The sequence below is a fragment of the Pelmatolapia mariae genome, linkage group LG4 (genome assembly GCF_036321145.2).
Source record: "Pelmatolapia mariae isolate MD_Pm_ZW linkage group LG4, Pm_UMD_F_2, whole genome shotgun sequence".
Taxonomy (NCBI): domain Eukaryota; kingdom Metazoa; phylum Chordata; class Actinopteri; order Cichliformes; family Cichlidae; genus Pelmatolapia; species Pelmatolapia mariae.
Window position 1 is genome coordinate 19517097 of NC_086230.1, and position 18632 is coordinate 19535728.

An 18632-nucleotide genomic window follows, 5' to 3' on the forward strand; every position below is an offset into this window, starting at 1 on the left:
ACCTTTCATTGTAATTATTCTGTGTACACCGACACAGTGCTATCACCTCACACTGGGGTCTGTTGCTACCCCAGCCTAATTAGCAATTAACAGTCCTATAGTGATGAAAACACCGTCCACCGGGATTCACTGCGGGATAACGGCTGTAAGAAAATAAGAAAAGAAAGAGCATTTGAAACAAGACTCGTACTTGTATCCTTTCATGACGCGTAATGAATCTAATGAGTGATTGTTTCTGGATATTAATAAATAAGCTACTGCTTGCTTTATGATTCCAGCATGAACATGTTGTTTAGTCTTGAGGATAAAGGCGTAGGCTGATGAGAGAGAGAAAAAACACACTTTGTCTTTCTATCTTTGGTGCAATGTTATTTTTGCCCTGAGGCCCAACACAATTAACACCCACTGCCAACTGGTAGGCTGTGTGTGTGTGTGTGTGTGTGTGTGTGTGTGTGTGTGTGTGTGTGTGTGTGTGTGTGTGTGTGTGTGTGCGCAAGCATGCAAACATCTCAGTGCACACATAAACAGCTTTAATTTATTTTTTCTATTAATTTAGGAAAAATACAGTTTTTCCTGACAGAATGGGCGCCCTGTCTCGATTATTAATGCGTTTACATATCTAAACACGCATCATGAGGGAAATTTCTGTTTGACTGATTTATGTATTCATCATTTCCGACTCCTAATTAATTGCTCTTCAGAAGTTAATTTCTCAGTAAATCTGATATAAGTGTGCAGTAAAGCTGTGTTTGATTTGGCTCGCAAACAAGGCAAATTAGGGCAACGCACACAAACCTGGAGTTAAAAAGAACACGCACACACACACACACTCCTCAGACTGATCACTTAAAAGCAAATCAATGGCATTTGGACGTTTAGGAACGTATCAGTAAATCAGTTTAACTGGTTACAATACAAAACAATAAACCTTCCTTCAGAGGTAATAAAAGAGTAAAGCCCCTTCCATTAATTTATTGCCTCTGTGTGGGTGTGGGTGTGTGTAAATGAAATACGAGTGGATAATCGCAGGCCAGGAATTTTTCTGGCAGTGTGACTGGGCAGGTTGGTATGCTGTCCGGAGGAATGCGGAACCTGGAAAGTCAAAACAATGTTCGGCAAAGGAATGTGGGGGAAAAGTGACGAAGGACCCAAGAAGGGCCGCGGATGACAGGACCAGGGTAAGGGATGCAAAATAGAACCAGCCAAAAAGTGGAGAAGGAGGAAGAAAAGATCAAATAAAATGCCAAGGGTTTTTTTTTTTTTTTTTAAGTCATGCTGGAATAAAAATAGTGCCATCCAGATCTGTCAAAGTAATGGGAAAACTATGAAGTATAGTTGCCTCGAGCCTCATCCATGTTCCAGCCTCCAGTGCCCCAATCCAGAATCGCTCTAAATCTGTGTAAATAAGGAAACGCTCCCATTTTGATGCAAACCGCAAAAGAAAAGATGCATGAAAAGATGTGTGAGCCCTGTAACACAATACAATTCAGAGGTGTGGAAATCTCCCCTCCTTAATCCAGAAATCAGTGCTGTGGAAAGAGGGATTTGGGGGCTGTCACTGCTAAGCTCCTTGTCCCTAGTGTATTATTGAAGCTGTGGCATAGAAGAGAAACACTAGGAGGATGATACCACCTCTCGTTCATCATAAACAGGTTCTAGGAAAATAAGCAACTTCCCATACCCAAATTTTCAGGCGCGACATAGAGGAAGAGTGATGTGGATGCTTATCTCTGTCCTGCATCTGGGTATACACAGCCAGCCTTAAATGCTGAGCCACAATCTTTACATGATTATATGGTGTAAGCTGGTGTCTGGAGGAGGAAAAGCTGGGTGAATATCAAGAAGAATGCAAAGGTGTGTAATTGTTTATTAGCAGTTTCACACGTAGTTTTCATCGTTTTTAAGCTCCACAGCTTCTTAAAGATGACACGCAGACACCTGAGACACCTCCACTCAGACAGAATGAATTCACTGAGAGATCTGTTCACGCATATTTGAACACTGTAAAATAATTCCCTTAAACTGCAATGAATTACTGAATATATTATAAGGTGTGTAATTCTCTCACACCTTCAGGTAATTGGAGGGGGAAAAAAGCAGTACTGGAGCTGCAGTAATGCTAGAAATGGAGCTTAAGTGATTCTGGCACGCTGGAGCCATACATGAGGCACAAGCAATGGTGAGGAGGTGAGTGGGTCGCAACTCCAACCCTGTTCTATTCATAGACCCTGCCGATAACAGGTTGACTACTCTGGGAGAGCAGCGGGCAGAGAGAGGGAGAGGGGGAGGGGGAGAGGAAGGTGATGGAGTGGAGACAAAGGGAAAGGTGCAGCAAAAATTCACCTGTGGAAAGGAAACAGAACGGAGCCGGAGGAAGGAAGCATGTTTTAGGGTTAAAGCGGGAGGATAAAACAGGGGATAACGAGGCATCTGGCGCAGAGAAAACACCACCCACACACACACACCTGCACTGCAGGAACCTCACACTTTCAAATAAGACTGCTGATGACAGTTGTGAAGAAAAGAGGGATTTCCATTGAAATAAGGTGGAGTGGGAGGCAAAACAATGCAAGGGGGAAACTGGAGGATTTCCAACGATGCAAACATGAAGAATCATGTCCCCCTGCTCCATCTCCCCCTGTTACATAAAAATAAGCCTAACCCTACTTTATGAAGGGAGGCGACGGTGAGGCAGACTAAAGACAGACACAAGAAGCAGCTGCTGGGATGGGCCTATCAAACCAGACTCTTTCAGCATGCCCAAGTACAGTTCAGTTACTCACATTTTTAAAATAGCTTATTACAGCAGCAGAATACGGTGGTTACGGAGTCTAGGAGCTCACCACACCCCACAAATACGTTCCATTCAATTCAATTTATAAAGCGTTAAATCACAGCAGCAGTCGTCATGAGGCAGTTTATATTATAAGGTAAAAACTTTATAATAAAAACCTCAACAATCAGCAAGCACTTGATGACATTGGGAAGGAAAACCTCCCTTTTAACAGGTAAAAACTTCAGGCAGAACTAATAATAATTAATGATTAAATAGAGAGTGATGTATGAACACATAGTGAGTGTAATAGGGAGAGTGAAGAAGATTCAATACATCATGACAAGCCTCCGCCAGCCGAGGTCTGTTTCAGCACAACTAAGAAAAGGTTCATGGTCACCTGATCCAGCTCTGCTGGTGTGGTGGAGGGGTCAGTGCTGCACTGGAGAAAGGAGTGAGAAATTTGCAGCTTAAATAGATAAAGTTAATTTAGGAATGTGTGTTTGGTAAATGACTCCGAGAAAAGTGACTCATTGTATGTGTGAATGATGCAATGCAGCTTAAGTTAACTATGTGAACTATCTCACAAGTTTGGCTCTGTTCAGGTCAGATATATGTTAGCGCAGGAGACCACGTCCTGTCTGTCGGCAGCAGAGGAAGCTAATGCACTTGAAGAGATTAGAGCAGTGTTTTAAATACAATACCGGCAAATCACATCCTGCAGCCATCGGCTTTTACAGTATACTGTCATCATGGTCATCAAAAAGTCTTATTTGCTTTTAGCAATTGTTGAATTTGATTCAGAATGGATGCAATAAAAATAAAAGGTCCAACATTTCTTCTGACAGCAGGGGCTGTGGCTCAGGTGGTAGAGCGGGTTATCTACCAATCTGCAGGTCAGTGGATTAATCCCTGAATGCATGCTGGAATAACCTTGAGCTTGACACTAATGCCCAAGTTGCCCACGATGCATTCATGAGAGTGCGTGTGTGTGAATGTTAGAAAGCGCTTAGGCATAAATTAGGGGTGCAACAATACTCGTATCAATATTGAACCGTTCGATACAGTGCTTTCGGTTCGGTACGCATATGTTTCGAACAATACAAAATTTTTAATTTATTTTATCAACTTTTCTTCTGACGATGCTGTCTGTGTTGAGAGCTCAGTGGATCTGCGTTCGACTACTCCGCCTAGGCTGCACTGTCGAACACAGATCCACTGAGCGCAGCGCAAGCTAGCAAGACAGAAGCTAAGCTCGTTGCAACATGGCAAATTGAACCTCCCCCACCCTAATTCAGATCTGGCGTTTGGAACTATTTTGGTCTTCATGTGAAGTATGACCCTGAAGGTAAGCGCGTCATGGACAAAAGTAAAACAGTATGTCGGATGTGCCACGCAGTGCTCAATTACATTGGTGGGAACTACTGCGTTAGCGCAGTTAGCTTGTTAACGTGTTGACGCCGTCCAGCCCCACGCACGGGGCGATCCGCGGTAGCTCGTTAACGGAGATTTGCCGCGTTGTGGCGTTAATGTCATTTCAACGAGATTAACGCTGACAGCACTAGTGGGAACACAACGAATATGACTGCACATTTACGTCGACATCATCCTAGTGCAAAGACAAGTGGAAGCAGACAAAAACAACAAGCACGCATGCTACAAACTTTACCCGAGTCATTTAGACAGCCGTTAGCACATGATTCTCCTTATGGGGACCTGATATGTTTAATATGCTGCTGAGAATATACCCCAGAAGAAGCGTATAGTATAGCTTTTATTTTGGAAAGAGCCATTTCTCTGTAATAAACTCCCTTTTCCAAAGATGAGGGATTTCTCGATCAGATAGATTTATTTTTTATTACTTTGTTGTTTCAGCAACATTAAATTTAAAAACTGTACTTTTGTGTTAAAATATAAATTTATAATTTTAATAAATGACAAATTAAAAAGGCATGAACATTTTTTTTGTATCGAAAAAATATCGAACCGTGACACCAAAGTATCGAACCGAACCGAACCGAACCGTGAATTTTGTGTATCGTTGCACCCCTAGCATAAATATAATGTATGTAGTAGTAGACCCAGCTAAGTTGAAAGGTGCTATGTAAGGTCCAGCTTATTTTCCCACAAGCTCCTCCAGACTGCAGGTGGATCAGTAAACAAAAGACAGCATTTTTTGAGAGACAGAAAGAAGAATAAAAAAACAAGATCTTATACTAAATACTAGTATTTCGTTCATGAGGTCAAGATTGTTATTGAAGACAGATTTTGTTGGCCCAAATAAGTTTGGCAACTCATGTCAGTACAGAGAGACCACACAGGAAAAGAGTTTGGATTGAGATTTCCTCCAGTGACAGACTAGTCACCAAAGCCATCTGGCGGAGGCACAGGCAGACTCTTTCAAGCAGGCCTTCAGACCAAAAACAGAGCTGATTAAACACAAAGGGCAGCATTGGTTGGGGTGGCTTGCTTTAGGCACCGCTGACATTCATGAAGCCCGGTTTCAGTAATAGATCTGTTCATTTCAAGGCTTATCAGACACACACACACACACACACACACACACACACACAAAAAAAAACAAAAAAAAAACACAGCATGGCAGTTTGTACTCTGAAAAGCTCTCACAGCATGAGCAATTTTATGCTTTCCTGTGATAAAAACAAGGTGAACTTTAGAAATATTCTGTCAGGCTTTGAGCGTATTTCACCTGCGCTGCAGCTACTGTTAACCTATGATCTTTTTCGCACAAGGCTTCTGTTGGTCTGTAGATAATTTCATTAATTATGGAGCAGTGAAACCAATAACAAGCATGTTCCGAAATACATAAATAAATATATAATCTGTTGATTTTATAGAAACGTTTCTGCCCACTTGACTTAAATCACTCAGTTTCCTCTGATTGAGATTGGAGCTGCTTTTACTCCATGTCACATGGCCGCTCCATCAAGGAGCTCTGCCAACCTAGCCAAGCCCCCTATGCCAACGGAAATAGCCTCCTCTAATTTAGCTGGACCGGCTACATTCCTTGCCTAAAACAAAGCCATTGCTGTTCACCATATTAAGGCGATCTTGCAACAGATACCAGCTCCATGTTAAAACGGACTCTAATCCCCCCTTTCATGCTGGCCTCTTGGTCCTCATCCAGTTGTACTAGTATTGACAATTGAACTCCCCCGGGCATGTGCACTCTCATTTTTTCTGGCTTTAGTAATAACAGTGATAATGCATTTTATAAATAACACATGTTTCATTACATGCAAATCTCGCAGGGGAAATGGGGAGAGTGGTGGGGGGTTAAGCTACGTGATAATTAAAAGCAGGTAAAAACAGCATGGAAAAGAAAAAATGTGCAAGGTTTTAGAATTAGAGATTAGCTAGTGATAACTCTGAAATATTGTGATTATTAGTGTATCAGTGTTCTTAGGATTGCCTACATGTGCTTGGAGGTGGACAGGGTGTGCATTATAGATGAAGAAGGCACCTCCTCCAAAATTCTAAACCCCCTGTGCTTTATGTTACACCTTAGGCCCACAGGATGAGAAGGGATCCTCAACCTGATGATGCTTCAGATGTCATTTACACTTGGGTCAATCGAACTCTCCTTCCTCTTATCCACCCTGCTCATTTTCCTTCCCTTCTCCTCACTCTCCCTTCACATGCTTCCTTCTTTCTGTTTCTCTCTTATTCTCCGTCGGAGCCCTAACCCAGACGTCTGTTCCCTGTCTGAGCTCCTGCCAGATTCCTGCAAGGGGAGGAATGCACAGGAGGGCCTCACCGAGTCGCAATTAACATTTCGTCATTGCCGTGCCTGCACCTATGCAGGGTGCTTAATGATGGCATATTCATGAAACGCAAATATTTGCACTGAAAAGCAGTCTCCCAGCGACCGGTGAGAGTAGAAGGGAAGATAATTGAAAGGAGCTTGCGGCACTTCTAAAAAAAAAGAAGAAGAAGAAGAAGAGCTGAGATAAATGGAGGGCTGTGCTTTAAAGAGACTGGTGGTAGCAAGAGGATACCCTGTGAGGAGTGTGTAGTGACAGGAGAAAACCCTCTCTGTGGGGGACAGATGCGCATGCTGAGAGGACACCAGCATGAAAAAAGAAAAAAAATCCTGGCACATCAATGTGAAGAGAGATGTAGAGAGAGCAGGAGAAGACAAGGAAGGGTGTCAGGTAGATTTTTTTCTGTATTTTATAGAACAGTGCCAATTTAGATGGAGCATTTTAGAGGTATGCTTATTATACACAGAGAAGAAGAAATCAGAGGGAGAGAAAGACATGATGCACTGATTTTCCAAGAGGAGCAGACTGCATGCTGTCCTCCATTTCCCCAAAGAACATCCCTCCCTACTGCTGCCCCCAGCTGGGAGCGCACACACACATAGACACATACACACATGTGCGTACACACACACACACAATCAAGCCTGGCTGCCTGGTTGGGGGAAGGGTATGCTGAGATTCAGAGAGATGGAGAGGGATAGTGATGGAGAGGGGAAAACGGGATTGGTGAGGAGACAGTGAAGGAGAAGGATGCAACAAAAGGGAGGGGTTGATAAGATTGGGAGAAAAAGAAAGAAAGATGGAATTGAGGGGATGTCGAGGAAAAAAAGGACCGCGAGCGAAGAGGCGAGGAGGTGGTGCGGCGGTAACAAAAGAAAAGGAAAAATCATGTTACATATGGCATCCTTGCGTTTGCCTCTCTATCTGCTCGCCAACAGTCAGACTATAAATCACCCACCTGACTCAGCATACCTCTCTGTCCACACACACGCTCACAAACACGCCTCTCTTTTCATCATTCCTGTTCTGTCCGCCACCACACACAAACACAAAATTCCAGCAAAAATTCCCCCCTTCCAGAGAAGTCATTCAGGAGTCAATATCACAGCACACACGCACCCGCTCACACACACAACGCCCCTCTTCAAATGTGCACGCTTATACATGCACCCCAACCACCACCACCCCAACCCCAAAGCACATGCATACATATACAGTATATCTGCACACTTGCACACACATGCAGTCCTAAACGAGACAGCTGGAGCTATCAGACCAAAGCCTGAGAGAGCCAGCTTTCTTCAGATGGATTTGAGATGTGGGCTTTACCGTATCATCTGCCAGCACTGCTGGGAATGAGACGTCACAATCATAAGAGCCTACTGCCTTATAAGGCAATTATCTCTCTCTCTCCCCTACCGTGCCCTCGCTCTCTCTCTCTCGCTCTCTCTCTCTCGCTCTTCTCCTCTTCAGTGGGGGGAGGGATGAGTGGTTTCAATTATGTGCGACAAAGACCAAATTAGGCACCTGGCAATTTCAATATGGCCTCTTTATCTGCATTAAGTTGATAGGATGTGGTTTTGATGGGGAGGTAATGTGGTTGCATGCATCTCAGGCTCATGGATGAACATGCCTATTTGTTTGCACACAGGTAAACAACTTGCGTTTGTATTTATTGTGTATTGCAAGAACAAGATGCCTGCAAATCTTCTGGAAAATCTGAATAAGATGTTCTTTTATTTTATTTTCTCTTTCCTGACGAGGAAAAGCAAACACTGCACACTGTCGTGCACATTCCATTATGCCGGTCACACAAAAGCTCAGCAGCAGCAGCAGCAGCAGCAGCAGCAGCAGGCCGTGATCGATCCGTCGGCAGCTTTGAGGGCGCATTGAGACTTTAGTCTCATTGACTACTTCACAATCAATAGTAGCTGATTACTGGCTGGAGAAACTAGCTAGAGTATCTGTTCTGCTGCTGTGGTTATGCACTGGGTTTTCACACATACAGACCACTGTGAGCACAGGATATAGACTTAAAAACCAGTAACTGCTCTTCAGCATTGCTCTCACACAAAGCACGCTGCAAAATGTGCAAATTGACAGACACTGAAGTATAGATAATCTGTCTGAAGGAGGATGGGAGGTTGCAGTTGTATGGAAGCTGTCATCGGTCCGTCTGGATGCTGCACACACGTCCGTGAGCTACGACAACAATAGGATGAATGCAGCTTTTATTTAAATGACCTTTTCGGCTATTTAGTTTAGCACAGTCCACCTAAACCTATTATCTCCTGACACCATATTTGAGACTGGAAAAATCAACTCTTCGTGCTGTATGAGTGTGCACTCAACCATCCCCTTTTTTCCATCTCCATGTATGGTGCTCCTGAGTAAGCTGTGAGGGGACCGGCGAGGCTCGCTGCTCCTCTCGTTCTCTGCACCTCTCTGGCAGCTCGGCGTCTGCGCGGTTCTAATCCACTGAGCTGCTCAGGAAAGAGTGCTGACGGTGCCCTTTTCCATCTACTATCCTCTAATCCAGCAGGGTACGGGGTCTGGGAGAATAATCCTGGATTAGGAAGTCTCCCAATGGGGCGACCGTGGGGTCCCTTGTGGGGGCCCCGTCACAGTCAGCTGTGCCTGAGGCGCCGTGCCTTTCACGGCGTGAGAGAACATAGCAGCCAATCCAAAGAAAAGAAAAAAAAAACACAAAAAAACAGGCAAACAGTGTCTGATTAGTAGTGAATTGGTTCAAACCTCGCCTTGTCACCCTGAGGGGAGCTGCAGTGCTTATTGGAGATGAATAATGGTAAAGAGGGATAATGGTGGATAGGCCTTGTGATGTTACAAGCGCTTTGAATGCAAAGATTTAGATTCAAGACTGGGGAGAACTGAGCCCCCAGCACTTTATTACAACAGGATACACACTAATTGATGCATTGTTGGAATGGCAACAATTTTCTTAATGACATCCCTGAAACGTGTGTGTGCATATGTGTGTGTTCCCATCTTGACAAACGCAGACAAATTTCAGCTGAGGGCTTCCCAGTCTGCTGGGAAACCACACAGATGCTCAAAACAATCACAAATAGTGACACAAGATTTTACTCAACATGTGTCACGTTTCTCATGACGACTAAGGTGAAAGCTACAACCATGTTGAGGATGGAGAAAAGTCATCCACATAGATTGTACTGCCACCCCCACCGCACGCACTGAGCAAAGATGTAGCTGCACATTAAATGAAAGGACACTTTCAATCTCTTCAAATTGGCTTTCTCCTTAAACTGAAGGGAAAGGCAATTTTCATCATCTTCTCTATCTAAATCGATGACTCTCTGCCAAGCCTGCATATAAATGCAATTAAATGCAAATTAATGACACCGCGCTCGGGAGAGTTTTTCCTGCAGGTCAATACAAGATTTGTATTTCGGTCACCCTATTAAAGATTGATCCAAAGCTCATCCTGAGGCTGAGAGTCAGGGCACAGAGTATTACCGTGGCTAACTAATCAGTAATCAACAGGCTTTTCCATCTGGGCATGTGACGTCCTCCCTCAGCACACAATCACCAGTTTATTTACCTGCATGGCTGCCCAAGAGAGACGAGAGTTTGCGTCAGTGCACACATCCCACGGCCCCAGTGAAGCACAACGGGGGACGGCAGGGACAGCAGGGAGGCTTAATGCACTGAGCGTGTGTGTGGACACATCATGGCTGCACCGCTAATGTTTGTCAAGATGACTCCAAACTTTCAATTTCATCATCATGATTGGGTAAATAAAGTGCAAAGTGGCTACTTCTACCCATTTTTGTTGTTATAATGGACAAATAAGTTTGTTTAGTTACCTAAAGGCTGATGTTCTCCTGGAAGTTTGCCATTCTGCAAAGTTTTAGTCAATTTCTTGGTTGTTTTAAGATTTTCAGTCCTGTCTGTGCCACCCAGTACATCCATTTGTGCCCAGTGAAGAAAATAAGCTTTTAAATCCTCATAAATATTTAGATATATATTTTTAAAAATGGTTTAAAGATGTACAATTGTTGGAGGGAACTATTTCTAGTTGTGGATTAATGCGTGTTTGGTTTGGTTTTTAGTGGGCCGGGATGATGTACGACACCTCGTCTACATTTGTCATAATAAAGAAACATGTCCCACAGTGCAACTTACTGATGTGTTTTTGTGTGTACTTTCAGGCAGCTGTAACCTACATACATGTCTATAAACATAATGAAGCACCATTAGCAGATAGAGAGAAAAAAAAGCACATGTTCAATCTTGTGCAATTTACTGAACTTTCATAATAAGAAAGTAAAGGAAATGCTGTGTTTACTTCCTTGTTCTGCCTCAACCAAAATATGCAAACACACACACACACACACACACACACACACACACCATCGACCATCACCACCAGGAAACACAGCAGGGAGAGGGAGGGGATCTGAGATATGCATGCAATAATAGAGATACGTGCTTGCATTCACCTGCACTTTCTCTGCATGTCACATTCACACAGTGTAAACCAATTGCAAAGTTAATGCGGCACACAGCACGCTCTGCAATCCATCTCAACACCTGTGACATATCTCAGAAGCATTCAGAGACTTAAAACAACCCACAAGCTCTAAAATACACACAAAGTCATAACATATATCTTCACCCCTGTCACCCTCAATCCCCCGTCTTACTACTCCCCCACCCCTCCGCCGTCCCTGTCTGCCTGTAGCTATTTTGAGAAACGCCTCATTTTCATTTCAATCTTGTGTATGATACAGTGCATGGCTGCCATAAGCTGACTCCTTCACCTAAATGACAGCAACAGTTGAACAGAGCACAGAAAAGACAGGCATTTGAAAGAGCTCCTATTGTGATGATAAGAGGGCAAGTCAATCTATTTGCATTTATGGATGAAAAGAAATCCTTTTTTTTGTGTGCATTTTTTATGCATGAATAGAAGAAAAAAAAGAGACAAGGACACAGATGTATATGGGAGTACGAAACCACCGATCAGCTTGTGTCTTCTGTCACGCTCGATCGGTTTTCCTTGCTGAATGATAACGGCAGCAATAAGCAAATGACACGCTACGCGGAGAGTGGAATTTGTATGGGAGATAGTGGCTCTTTTTCTGAATGTATCGCACTGTGAGTATTGCTGAGGTCTGAAGATCAAACGTAAGCCGAGCTGGATGAGCACTTTACCAGAGCAATGAGGCAGTAATTCAAGAAGCAGATTCTTCTTTAATGCCGCTGCAGACCTTGACTGTACAGAGACATGGTTCTCATACTTGCTGGGTAAATTCAATAGGTGAACCTGCTTTGCCCTTCTTCAAATTTCAGTGTAACTAATCAATATATAAATGTAGTGTTGCACTCGTGTGAGTGTAGTTTGTTTCGTATATCCTTTAAAAACACAGCTAAAAATGAGATGGCCCTAATTTAACTTGTCACTACTGTAAGAGATGCAGTGATGAGTTAGTGTAGTCTTTTATTTTTTTACCACTTGTAATGTGCATTCCACAGTGATTATGTTATGTTCTTAATATAATTTAATTTAAGGTAATCAAAACATGACTGAACTGCCTGATGTTATATTCTTTGCAGCACCATACATACTGCTACCATGCTGAATTTATAAACTTGCTGACTTACAAACAAATGAACAGTCGCTAATTTTTATGGGAGTGTCATTTTAACAGTAAGAGAAAAAAATCCAGAAAAACAACATTAGATAAAAGTTATAAATTAAATTTGAGTGAAGTAAGTATTTGACCACCAAGCAAAGCATGACGTTTCTTGTAGTTGGTCACCAGGTTTTCACACGTCTCAAGGGGCTTTAGTCTGCTCCTCTTTACAGAAACTTTCTAAATCCTTTAGGTTTATTAGCTGCTGTATGGATACTCGAAGACTGGTTAGGCCACTCCATGACCTGAATGTGCATCTTTAGCCACTCCTTTGTTATCTTTGTGGTATGTTTTGAGTCATTGTCATGCTGGAAGACCCATCCATGACCCATTTTCAATGTTTTATTATGTTTCATAATGTTTCCACATCTCTGCCTGACTGTGGCAATGATGCTTTTTGACTTGTAGTCAGTATTTCTCATCCTCCAAACACGGCGGGTGGAGCTGATGCCCTCAATTTCGGTTTCATCTGACCACAGCACGTTTTCCCGCCCCTTCTCTGAATCGTTTAGATGTTCACTGTCAAACTTAAGACGTGTCCCTGGTGTCCTTTGATAGCTCAAAACAACAACAAAAAACGACACTACTATAAAAATTAGACACTGTTTATGCCTTTGTGATGTGAGCAAACTTACATGTTCAGCAGGGGATCAAATAATTATTTTCTCCCACTGCTGATATTTAACAGTACATTTGTTCTAGATTGCAACAAACTGACAGCATAAAACTACAGTCTAAGTATATTACTGCATGGTGACAGCTCAAGCAAAGTGCCCAGTATGTAACGGCAATCTTTCCACTGAAACAAAGCTGCACATTAAAAGTAACGTCGCCATTATTCTTCCCTTGCAACTGCCTCTGAATGCTCACTGAGAAAAATCATGTCAGGACTTGCAAGTGACACATGTGGAAAAGTGCATGTGCAGCTCTGGCTAATAAAGTTGATCTATCACTGCAGTAACACCAAAATCCCCACTGCAGTTCAGCATGAATCTGCCCTCTCATGCTGTTATCAGACACCCCGGTGGATCAGCCTGCTGACTGCAGCCCTGGAAGGCCCATTAACACCTCCAGAGGGTAGAGCCCAGCCCCCTCTATAAACAGCCCAGCCGGAGGTCCTTCCTAATGGGCTAAGCTCATTCCCAGCCTGGCCTGCTCCAGGTGTGGAAGCCGAGCCCTGTAATTGATAATTAGGGGGTAATAACCCCGCATTCGGTGCAGGCCTCACGACAGGATAGTAGCCAGGCCCCACACTGTCACTCAGTCAGAGGCAGTGGAAACTAGAGAATTGAGGAGGAGGTGGGGGGGTTAAGGGCTATAATTCAACAAGGGGTGCATTTGTCTAGAGGTGAGGAAAAAAAAAACTTGGAAGCAATAACACATGTATACTCAGGCTGGATTTAGTATAGAGTATATGCAAGGACTGATAGAGAACACAAAGAGCCTCCACAGAACTCAAGTGCTTTGCGTAGGTCACTGATAGCGTGTGTGGGGCTTATGATACCACAGGTAACAAAGTGAAGCTGCAGCACTGTTGGGGGTGTGCTACAATAGGTCGACCATGTCTTTCCACACACACCCATTTTCATGTTACTGTTAAACCACAGATTTTATCAAAGTGATGCACTAAAAATTATCTAAGTAGAAATAAGCAAAAAGCCTCCAACGGAAACTGCAGTTCTCAGGTAGACTTAACAAACAAGGTGATGTTTTGTGGCTTTTGTGCCTCCGTTGTGGTGTTTGCTACATTTGTACACCGGTACATTTGGATGTTCTGTGAATGAAAATGGCAATTGTGCTTTTTTGCTTTTTTTTTTTTTTTTTTTTAAAAAGGGGGCAGAGGCCAAAGATTTGAGTAATGAAAAGTGGCAGTTTATTCATTTATGTATTTATTGTCATTTTCCTTTTATCTAGTTTCCTGTTATAGAAATGCATTAGCCCTGAAAGAAGCTATCAATCAGGGAGCTAATGGGTTGTAATTGCAGGCAGGGAGGCACCCACATCACAAGTGGCGGGGTCCCTGTACAGTAGAGAAAGACCTACAGTGGATTAGGTCCCTGGGTGATCCCAGGTTAGAGGAAATTCTCAAGTCATTTTCAGTGCAATAATCACCCCGGCTAGTATATTTATGGTTTTAAACAAAAGTACATGGACGAAGTACGAGGGAGTTTCAGAAATTTCTGGGAAAGGGGGGGAAAAAACCCTGACTGTGTTATTCATAAGACGTGAGGATTTTTCCAGAGAAATATGTCTGAAATTTGGTCTTCCTGGAACCGCTGAGTGGCTAAACCAGAATACCTGCTCTGAGTCATTCCACACAAAAAAAAACCACTCTGTCTGCTCCAGCGTTTCTTTTGAATTCCAAGGAATGACAGCGTCTGATACTCTCTACAGCTGTCCGTGATAGTCACTCGATTCCTGTCAAATGCCTGAGCCATCACTCACTCTCATTCATACACACACAAACACACATAAACACACACTGTCAAACAGCCACGGCAAACAGCAGAGGCTGATAAGACTTTGCTAGACGGTTTAGGGTTGAACTCTGGGAAACGTGCCGTCTGCCTCTCATGGCTTCTTTTTCTCATGGGAGGCCTTAAAATGTTTGTCAGAAAACCGGAAAGGAAATCCCTCGTGAGACAGAATTCACACCTTGTCTTTTTCCATCTTCGCAGAGCAAAATGAAATGGGAACAAACAACACTGTATGCTTAGGGGAACACAGGAATGCCAGTATTTTGTGGAAATGCCAAATCTGGTCAGGTGTTGTGGATTTCTAAAACCCACAAGTAAATAATGTTTGAAATGTGGCTTATATTCAAGGCATTATTGTTAACCATGCTTTACATTGGCAACAGTTCACCCCCCAAAAACTGCTAGCATCATTTGTCAGTTTAGTTTCTGAGATTAAAACTGTGGAATCAGCTGGATATGTTGGAGCTAGTGGCTTTATGTGAAATAATCATTCATCTTATTTCTTCCTATATGATATCGATCTCAAAACCATCCCTTCCCCGAAGTGTAAATACAAAACATCTTCCTGCACATCACCACAGAGATTAAATCAAGACTGTGCAACTTTAAAAAGAAAAATGGAGCTTCTTCCTCCTCTTAAAAGTAAAAAAGCAATTTAAATAAAGGAACCCATTTAGAAGAGCTCATCTTTAAACTGACAAACTCTAGTTATCAGTTGTTGAGGCGTCTCAACTTTTACATTTCCTGTAAATACAGTGGCTTGCAAAAGTATTCGGCCTCCTTGAACTTTTCCACATTTTGTCACATTACAGCCACAAACATGAATCAATTTTATTGGAATTCCACGTGAAAGACCAATACAAAGTGGTGTACACGTGAGAAGTGGAATGAAAATCATACATGATTCCAAACATTTTTTACAAACAAATAACTGAAAAGCGGGGTGTGCGTAATTATTCAGCCCCCTGAGTCATTACTTTGTAGAACCACCTTTTGCTGCAATTACAGCTGCCAGTCTTTTAGGGTATGTCTCTACCAGCTTTGCACATCTAGAGACTGAAATCCTTGCCCATTCTTCTTTGCAAAACAGCTCCAGCTCAGTCAGATTAGATGGACAGCGTTTGTGAACAGCAGTTTTCAGATCTTGCCACAGACTCTCGATTGGATTTAGACACCAGACAGGTCAGGGATAAAGTTATTGAGAAATTTAAAGCAGGCTTAGGCTACAAAAAGATTTCCCAAGCCTTGAACATCCCACGGAGCACTGTTCAAGCGATCATTCAGAAATGGAAGGAGTGTGGCACAACTGTAAACCTACCAAGACAAGGCCGTCCACCTAAACTCACAGGCCGAACAAGGAGAGCGCTGATCAGAAATGCAGCCAAGAGGCCCATGGTGACTCTGGACGAGCTGCAGAGATCTACAGCTCAGGTGGGGGAATCTGTCCATAGGACAACTATTAGTCGTGCACTGCACAAAGTTGGCCTTTATGGAAGAGTGGCAAGAAGAAAGCCATTGTTAACAGAAAACCATAAGAAGTCCCGTTTGCAGTTTGCCACAAGCCATGTGGGGGACACAGCAAACATGTGGAAGAAGGTGCTCTGGTCAGATGAGACCAAAATGGAACTTTTTGGCCAAAATGCAAAACGCTATGTGTGGCGGAAAACTAACACTGCACATCACTCTGAACACACCATCCCCACTGTCAAATATGGTGGTGGCAGCATCATGCTCTGGGGGTGCTTCTCTTCAGCAGGGACAGGGAAGCTGGTCAGAGTTGATGGGAAGATGGATGGAGCCAAATACAGGGCAATCTTGGAAGAAAACCTCTTGGAGTCTGCAAAAGACTTGAGACTGGGGCAGAGGTTCACCTTCCAGCAGGACAACGACCCTAAACATAAAGCCAGGGCAACAATGGAATGGTTTAAAACAAAACATATCCATGTGTTAGAATGGCCCAGTCAAAGTCCAGATCTAAATCCATTCGAGAATCTGTGGCAAGATCTGAAAACTGCTGTTCACAAACGCTGTCCATCTAAGCTGACTGAGCTGGAGCTGTTTTGCAAAGAAGAATGGGCAAGGATTTCAGTCTCTAGATGTGCAACGCTGGTAGAGACATACCCTAAAAGACTGGCAGCTGTAATTGCAGCAAAAGGTGGTTCTACAAAGTATTGACTCAAGGGGCTGAATAATTACGCACACCCCACTTTTCAGTTATTTATTTGTAAAAAATGTTTGGAATCATGTATGATTTTCGTTCCACTTCTCACGTGTACACCACTTTGGTATTAGTCTTTCACGTGGAATTCCAATAAAATTGATTCATGTTTGTGGCTGTAATGTGACAAAATGTGGGAAAGTTCAAGGGGGCCGAATACTTTTGCAAGCCACTGTATGTCAAATTTAACCTGACTCACAGTTTGTCACTTGTGCTCTGACAGAAATCATATCAATCAGCATTTCTGGTCCAACCTGAAATTATCTGATTAAGATTTCACGCTCCGATTATCATTTAAGGCAGATAGTCATGGTGTCATGACTTTCGGTTTCTGAAGTCCATGCTGGAAGAATGAGTCTAAGTAAAAATAGCAGAGGGATCCACAAAGCGTCATTGCTATTAGAGTTATTGGTTTACTGTTGGTTTTAAAAGGTTTCGGTACCATTATTGTTATTATTAAGAAGAAGAAGCTGACTAACCAAACATAACACATGTGTGTAGTACTGTGATAAAGTCTTAAGTCTTCCCTCGTGTCTTTATATGCTACTTCCAAGATCCTGAAGAACCGGACTTCTCCAGGCTTTCTGGAAATCTTTAAAAGTTTCACGTTTTCTGCTTTTTTCACTCATTTTCAGTCCAGTCCTTATACTGATCATTTTCAGATTTTTCTTTCCTTCTTTTTTATTCATTAAAACAACTTAACACACATTATGAATTATTCAAGCATAAAAAGGCATCTAACTTAAGGGATGAACCAGTGTTGCATTGACACATAACAGACAACTTGGCAAAGAATCAATTTTAATGGATCTTTAGGCACTTTGTTACTAACTGCCTGTTGCATAAACATTGATTTGTTCACATTTCTTTAGTGAATCCACAAAAAAATGGCAAAGATAACACAGTTTGACTGGCATGAAATAATATTTTATGCACCAACAAGGTGACTCCCAAGAGCTACTAGCCTAAAGCTTGATATAGCTCAGCATGGTGAGCAGTGTGTCCTTAAAAGAGTGAAGAGGACAAATGAAGAAGGGGCAGGACAGAAACAAGTCTAGAGTAGGTGAACAGTATCTGAAAGTAATGTTCTTTCGAAAAAAAATCCTCAGAGATGCATCTGGTCCCTTATTTGATCCATCTGCTCTTCACTGAAAATTCATCGGAAATGGTCTCATTGGAAGGTTGGCTGACAAGAAGTCATTCTTAAGGTAAGTGGAAGGAGGGAGAAAAAAGGCTGACGTATGCCAAATTACACAAGAACTGGACTAAAAAAAATCAGTGGCAACTGGTCTGATGCAGTGTTGAATCCAAATTTGGATTCATCATGGCAATGATCTCCAGTGAAAACATGTCTGATAGAAAAACTCAAAACAGAAAATATGCCTTTCACCAATTAAATCACTGAACATTTTCAGTACAGCTGTTCAGTTCCGTTTTTTATTCAGTCCAGACTTCAAAATTACTGAGGGAGTGAGGGATCATCTGGACAGAGAATGGAACAAAAGGCAGCCAACATCCAAAGAAGAGCTCTGAATGTCCATGAAGAAGCCTGGAGAACTTCTCCTAAAGACTACTTAAAGAAAATATTGTAGCCTGGATATGTCGTATTAGTAATAATACACTATAATAGCTACATGGCTGAGACATTAGGTATTTTTTCTTTTGCTTCATGTGGGCATAATCTTGATATTTGCATTTATT